Raw genomic sequence first — 8,485 nt, 5'->3', positions numbered from 1 at the left:
AATTAAAACTCCCTAGTTCTGCCACATCCGTTAATACAAGAGGGGCCCCACACATAGGAGGGCATCAGCGCTTTCCTCCTTGAGAATTAGAGGCTTGCAAGTTCCCCCGCAACTCTATTGTTCCCCACAAGACGCTTCTACAAATATCTGTTCCCTGTCTTCATGTCTCCACACACACATAAATCTAAGGAATCTTTTGATTTAATAAATATACCCTACCCTTCCCCAGATAACTACTGTGTAAGCTGCCTTCCAACTAAGAAGCAATATTGCGAATAAATGCATATAAAAATATCTTAAGGGATTAGTTACTCTGCACAAGATTTAGTATACAGTTCCTGTGAACTAAGTGAGCTGAACGGAATAAATTTAGGAATCAACTTATTCGTTTTTAGTGGATGATCCAATTCACTTGCATAACAGCACATTTGATTACAATCTGGTTGAAAGGAACAAATTTGAATAGATCTAGTTCAAAAGAAATCAGAACGCATTCAGGGTTTTTACCTTTTCTTTCATTCACATTTTACAAGCACTTTTGTGTGCCATGGACTTCTTTGAGGCACCCAGGATAGAGCCGTGAGCTAAAAATGGTGCCTGAGCTCAAGATGCTCATATTGTAGATAGAGATACAGCCAGGCCCAGGGAAAGTGGTTTTTTTTTTTTTTTTTTAGCACCCCAGGTAATTCTCCAAACCTATGGGCTTTCAAAGAATTATCTCAGATCAGCAAGATCCTCTGAGCCGGGGTCAAAACTGCCCTAGAACTATTGACTCAAAATCACTATAGTAATCTAAGCAAAAGGCTTGGATGAGGGCAGTCATCTCTGGCTTGGTGAAACGTGGACAGATATAAAACACACTTTGGGAGAAAATCGTTAGGATTAGTGGGTGGATTGGATGTAAGGGCCAAGAAAACAGAAAACTAGACTGACTTGAAAAGCCTGGATCAGTGGTGTATGACAGTATTCTTAGGCCTTGGGAGGTGGGGGCAAGAGGATCAGAAGGTCAAGGCCAGCCCTTGCTATATAGTGGGGTCAAGCCCTTACACACTAACAAAAATGTAAATTTACACTGTGATTATAGGAAACCAAATGTAGGTGCCTCAAAGTGCTAAAATTAGAAGTACCACATGATCCAGGAATCTTGTTGAGTTTTTTGGTTTGTTTTTGTTTTTCAAAGCGGGGGGGGGGGGGGAGGTTGTTTTTTTTATTTTATTTTGGTTTTTCGAGACAGGGTTTCTCTGTGGCTTTGGAGGCTGTCCTGGAACTAGCTCTTGTAGACCAGGCTGGTCTCAAACTCACAGAGATCTGCCTGCCTCATGCCTCCCGAGTGCTGGGATTAAAGGCGTGCGCTAGCAACACCCTGCTTGATCCAGGAATCCTATTCCTGGGCATATATTTAAAGAAAGTGAAATCAAGCCGGACGTTGGTGGTGCACGCCTTTAATCCCAACACGTGGAAGGCAGAGGCAGGCAGATCTCTGAGTTCGAGACCAGCCTGGTCTATAGAGTTCCAGGACAAGCTCCAAAACAATACAGAGAAACCCTGTCTCTGGGAAAAGGAAGGAAGGAAGGAAGGAAGGGAAGAAAGAAAGGGAAATCAGTGTGCTGACAGGACATCTGTGTCACCATGTTCATTACAGCAATAATTGACAGTAACCAGGATGGAGGATCAAGCTAATTTTCCATCAACAGAATGAATAAAGAAATTATGGCTGAATAGGACACAAAGCATTCTATTCAGCAACAATAAAGAACAAAATCATATCATTTGCAAAAATATGGATGAACTTAGAGGATATTATATCAAGTGAAATAAGCCACCCAGACAAATACATCATGATGTCTTTCTAAAAATGTGGATCTCTAAAAGGAGAGAATTGAATCCACCCCTCCCCCAAAACAGCAGGTGGATAAGGGGAACTGGGAGGTGAGAGGTGTTGGTCAAAGTTTATATATTACAGTTAGGATAGTTAGATACCTTTTGTGTGGATGGTACTCATCATAACAATACTTTATATCTTTTGCAGAACAGGAAGATAGTGGATGTTAACTACGATAACCCTGAACCTGGAGAGACAGTAACACACTTAAAGAGTTCACACTGCTGTTGCAGAGGAACCAGATTCAGTTCCCAGCATCCATGTCAGTATAACTCCAGCTCCAGAGGTTGTGGCCACCATGAATCTTGTACTCATATGCACAAATCCACACAAAGACACTTATATATACACATAAATTTTGCATCTTTAAAAACAAGTGTGAAGCAAATCATATATATATATATATATGATACTTTAAGATATCATGTTGTGCACATTAAATGAAACAGTATCACCTGTCATTTAAAACTCCCAAGTTTCTAACCACAGCTCCTAGGTGAATGATGACACAATTCCCTGCCATAGGGAGGAGAGTGTAACTGTTTTCTCTGAATACTTTAAGACTTCCTATCTTTACCGCTGTGGTGGTTCATGTTTGTAATTCCAGCTCCTGGAAAGTGAGGCAGGTGAGGGACCAGGGAATCAAGGCCAGGCCTGAATACACAAAACCTAAAGGAAATCCTCCATCCTAAAACCTCAGTCATAGAATAGGCCCAGGGCTTCAAGAAACCTGCCATCCATAGAATGCCAGAAAGCAGCCTGTGGCCTTGGGGAGGGGTAGAAGTATTTAGCCTAGGAAGGATGGGGAAAAGGGCTCTGTCTCTACATCCATGGAGGAGTCACCATCCCTGCTGGATTCAGACTTTCTCATGTGGCTGTTTTAAGGCCACCCCACACTCCTGCCCATAACTTCTCACCCATTGCTCTGTAAGCAAGCCTAATAAAGTCATTGGTTCCCCCAGAGTAAACTCCAGATGGACCAGTTTTTCAGTTTGCTGATTTGTTTGTATCTTGGGAGATGTTGTATGTATCTCTCTTAGGGAAGAAATTTTGGCAGCAGGTCTGATCTCACTTACACTTGAAATCTAAAATGGTTAATCACATCTAAATTAGGAGCAGAATAGGTGTTACCAGAGACTGGGGGTTGATCTATAGGGATAGGGGAATGCAAGCAAATGGGTCAGCATCATGTATTGGCCCAGTTTCTTCACCTGTATTTACTGCACCCCTCTCCAAACAATGCACTTACAAGCTCAGAACTTCCTCAGACCCCCACCTGCAGCAAACTATAAACATCCCTCTGTGTAAGTTTTTACACCCCTAAAACGATCAGATTTGGATATTTCTACTTGTGGATATTCCCACTGTATCAGGGTAGGAATCATGCAGAGGCTGATGATTCAGCCTAAACTGGTTTGGGGTACAAACCCAGTGAGGCAAAACTGTTCTAACAAGTGAACTTTTAGGGAGAATCTCCTATTTGCCATCTCTAGTTGTTCTTTTTACTCTTTGTTCTTCAGGAACCCATCACCCAGCTCCCAAATAAATACATGGAGACCTACTCTTACTTATGAATGCCCAGCCTTAGCTTGGCTTCTTCTAGCCAGCTTTTCTTAACTTAAATTATCCTATCTACCTTTGCCTCTGGGCCCTTACTTTTCTCTATTCTATATACCTCTCTTTCCTTCTTACTCTGAGGCCAGCTATGTGGCTGTGTGGCTGGCCCCTGGCGTCCTCCTCTCCTTTTTCTGGCTCCTTCTGCTCTTCTTTCTTCTCCTCTTATTTATTCTCTCTGCCTGACAGCCCCACCTATTTCTCTCTCCTGTGTGGCTATTGGCTTTTCACTCTTTACTAAACCAATCAGGTATTTTAGATAGGCAAAGTAACACAGCTTTACAGAGATAAACAAATGCAACATAAAAGAATGCAACACATCTTTGTATCATTAAACAAATATTCCAAACATAAGAGAATGTAACACATTACTTTACTATTCCACAACAACCATCTTGTGCCTATATATAATTAGGTGTGTATATAATTAGAATTAGATGCATTATGGGAAAGAACAGACACAGTAAGGGGAAATAAAGTTAAATAATCTGTCAATCAGAACAAAGAACCACCCTCTTTTTTTTTTTTTTTTTCTTGGCTTTTCAAGACAGGGTTTCTCTGTGGCTTTGGAGCCTGTCCTGGAACTAGCTCTTGTAGACCAGGCTGGTCTTGAACTCACAGAAATCTGGCTGCCTCTGCCTCCCGAGTGCTGGGATTAAAAGAGTACACCACCAAAGCCCGGCTAAACCGCCCTCTTTAGTAAATAAATATCTCCTGAATTATATAAAAAGAAAGCCCCAAACAATAATCAAACCCTTAAGTGGCCCCAGTCATGTGGCACTTGTCAAACTTGACAGTGTCCCTCTTTAATATATAGTATCACTTTGCTTCAAAAAATTATTTTGCTATTTTGCAATCTTGTGAACTCTTACTTTCAGTTCTCTGGACAAAAGGTCAAGAATCTGGAAGCAATAAGCACTACCACCACCCCCAGTGTATTTTGATTGTGCTTTTTGTAAAGGTAGATTACGTAGATAAGGTCCATTCTAGAGTTGGATACAAATAAAAAAATAAAAAAAAACAACAAACAACAATTAAAAAACAAAAACAAAAAACCCTCCTCTCCCAAAACTCCTTGCCAAGGTCAAACATCCAATAAGATAAGGAGGAATAGTTGGGCCATGATTGGGCAGATGGTAGGAACAGAAATGAAAGAAGGTGAGGCCTTGGGGCGTTTGCTCTGGGCGGCAAGGTGGGGGTTGGGGGTGGAGCTAAGCACACTGAATGATGCTGCCCACAGCTCCTCCTTGTGGAGGACAAAGTAGACATCTGGGCTAGGGTGCTGGGGACTGGAAGGCATTCAGGGCTGAGACAACAAAGGGCAGTCCCACAGGAATAAAGGCACCAAAAATAAACTTGCAGCCTGGGTCAGCTTTGTCTGGTCCTGTGACCTTGAAACATTCAAATTCTGAAATTGGATTAAGCAAATCCTGGATTAGTGTTGCCCTGGGGCCTGGGAGACACACACCAAGAAGCAATTAGGCCTCAAATTGCTTCTACAAATAGCTTCCGCCACAATCTCCAACTTGGGCTCTGCACACGCGCGCGTGCGTGCGTGCGTGCGTGCGTGCGTGCGTGCGTGCGTGCGTGCGTGCGTGTGTGTGTGTGTGTGTGTGTGTGTGTGTGTGTGTGTGTGTGTGTTATGTGTGTTTAAAGACAGGATCTTATGTAGCACACACATGCTGGCTTTGAACTCTGGATCCTACTATTCTGCTCCTGAGTATTCGATCCAACCCCGCCGGCCCCCCCCCCACACACACAAATGGCAGTGCTGGTGACAGTGTCAACAGAAGGACTCTGATTGGGTAAGCAGAAGGATTGTTATTGGGTAAAGAGATGCCTAAACTCAGCATTCCTCAGGAATCTTGTGAGGTGGGATTTGTTTCCCAGGACCATCCATAATCCACTACCTCCTCAAGGCATCTAGTTCCCACGTTGAGCCTGACAGCCTATGTCAGCTCAAAGACCCCGCCCGCACTGATGACTACCGTATAAAATCTGCTTGCTTTCCAGACATTTTCCTTCTCTTTGCCCTCCCCACTACCTCAGAGACAGCCTTGGCAGTTGGATCCCCCAATAAACCTTTCTTTCTACCCAAGGAGTGGTCTAGTTTGGTGGTTTCATTGCACCTTCACTTACACGGAATACTGGGATTATAGGCATGTGGCACCAGGTACAGCTTTAAACAGTTAAAAATGGAATGTTTGCCATCTGGATATGGAGGTACTTGCCTGTAATGTAGCAAGCACATGGGGAGTGGAGGCAGGAGGATCAATATTTCAAGTCTGTCATCAGCAACAGAATTTGGGGCTAGCCTAGGCTACATGAGACCCTGTCCCGACAAACAGAAAAATCAAGAATTATTTTCCTAATTTAGATTTAAAAATTGTACATGGGCATTTAGACATGCCTGTTTATAAATTATCGAACTTGTTACTTTACATTGTGAGATACAAACGATAGGCCAAGGAGATGAGATGAAGAGAAATATAAAGTTTAACTGCTGGGTGTTGTTTTATCCAAGGCAAAGTGGCTGCACCTGAACCTATGGCTGCCTCAGATGCTGACGCCACCTCCTTTGCCTTGCTACTGAGTCTCGGCCTGGGAAGCCTTCACCTCCTCCTGCCATTGCCTCTGCTGCAGCCTCAGCTGACTCCATGTAGGGAGGTGAGTGTTGGTTTTGACTAAGTCTCTATCATTTTATTTTATCAGTAAAGACTTGGGAGCCAGATGCCAGGGTGAAAACCTGCTAGCTCAGAGAGGGAGAGAAAGTCCCCAGCTGCTTCCTCCTCCCCTGCTGTCCCAGAAACAGGACTCTGTCCTATGGCACCTGAACCAAAAACTCCTCCAACCGGATGTCCTTCCCATGCCTCTCTATCCCACCTTGACCTATGGTTGATTTTATTTAAATAGTGCAATCTTGGGGTTCACAGTGTGATAAAAAAAATCATGCAACATTTGGAGATTCATTTTTAATAAGTTAAATGTTTACTATATTGTACTACTACCAAATACAAAGTACCTGTGGTGATTTGAAAGAAAATGGCCCCCAAAAGGAATGACACTATTAGGAGGTGTGGTCTTCTTATTAGAGGAAGTGTGTCACTGTGGAGGCAGGCTTTGAGGTCTCATATATGCTCGTCATGCCCAGTGAAACAGTTCACTTCCTATTGCCTATGCAAGATGTAGAACTCTTCAGGTACCTCTCTGCACCATGCGTGGTGGCCTGCACGCCACCATGTCCCACCATGATGAATATGGACTGAACTGCAAAAATTGTAAGTCACCCCAATAATGTTTTCCTTCATAAGAATTGCTGTGGTCATCGCCGGGCTTTGGTGGCGCTCGCCTTTAATCCCAGCACTCAGGAAGCAGAGGCAGGCAGATCTCTGTGAGTTCGAGACCAGCCTGGTCTACAAGAGCTAGTTCCAGGACAGCCTCCAAAGTCACAGAGAAACCCTGTCTCGAAAAAACAAAAAAACAAAAAAACAAAACAAAACAACAAAAAAAAAAAAAAAAAAGAAAGAAAGAAAAAAAAAAAAGAATTGCTGTGGTCATGTTGTCTTTTTCACAGCAATGGAAATCCTGACTAAAACAGTACCATAAACCTAGGTGGCTTCAAACATCAGAAACTGCTTTTCAAATGAATGTTCAAAAATCAAGGAACCTTGAGGGTGGCACTCTGTAGTAGCAGGTATTTCTTGGCCTACTCAATATACATCTGTCTCTGCTTTCTCTTCCCCATGAGTCCTTGTCATCTCTCTGTATGAAACTACTCATATAAGAGACTATGGCACCTTCTTTTTAAAACAAAAAATTATTATGTAGACAGTGTTTTGCCTGCATATATACCAGCAGGCCAGAAGAGGGCACAGGCTCTCATTGCAGATGGTTGTGAGCCACCATGTGATTGCTGGGAATTGAACTCAGAACCTTTAGAAGAACAGCCAGTACTCTTAACTGCTAAGCCATCTCTCCAACTCTGACGACAGCACCTTCTTAAGACCTCATCTCAACTGAAAAAGTTATATATGTCTTCAATAGCCCTATTTTTTTCTTTTTTTAAGATTTATTTATTTATCATGTATGCAGTTCGTGCCAGAAGAGGGCACCAGATCACATTAAAAAATGGTTGTGAGCCACCATGTGGTTGCTGGGAATTGAACTCAGAACCTCTGGAAGAATAGTCGGTGCTCTTAACCCCTGAGCCGTCTCTCTAGCCCCCAATAGCCCTATTTTCAAATCAGATCATTGTAAGGCACTAGGGATGTCTTTTATTTTAAACAAAAATTATTATAGAAAACTTTAATAAAAACATATATTTTTGCCGGGCTTTGGTGGCACACACCTTTAACCCCAGCACTCGGGAGGCAGAGGTAGGCAGATCTCTGTGAGTTCAAGTCCAGCCTGGTCTCCAGAGTGAGTGCCAGTATAGGCTCCAAAGCTACACAGAGAAACCCTTTCTCGAAAAACCAAAAAAAAACATATATTTTTATACCATGCACAACTTCATTCTAATAGTCTTGTTGAAAACTTTAAATGACATAGATAATTTTCTTGAAATACAGCAATTATAAAGAAAAGTTAAACCCTTAAATATGCCAGGAACTTTAGAGAAAGTTGGAAATTAATACTGGTGGCTATTGAAAGATACCTATGTGTACTATAGTAAAACCTTAAATCATTTTGTTGATCCTATAAGGGCCGTAAAACAGACCTAGAATTTATAGACAGGAAACTGAAGTTTAAGAAAAACTAAATAAACTAATGAATAAATAAATAAACAAGCAAACAAACAAACTAATAGGAAGTAGCAGAGTTGTTTTTTAAACAATGTTTTTATTCCTTGAAAATTTCATTTAAGCCAGGCGTTGGTGGCGCATGCCTTTATCCCCAGCACTCGGGAGGCAGAGGCAGGCGGATCTCTGTGAGTTCGAGGCCAGCCTGGTCTCCAGAGCGAGTGTCAGGACAGGCTCCAAAGCTACACAG

Source organism: Cricetulus griseus, chromosome 3 (assembly GCF_003668045.3).
Source record: "Cricetulus griseus strain 17A/GY chromosome 3, alternate assembly CriGri-PICRH-1.0, whole genome shotgun sequence".
Taxonomy (NCBI): Eukaryota; Metazoa; Chordata; class Mammalia; order Rodentia; family Cricetidae; genus Cricetulus; species Cricetulus griseus.
The sequence above is the reverse complement of the archived record's forward strand: the minus strand, read 5'-3'. Positions refer to the sequence as shown.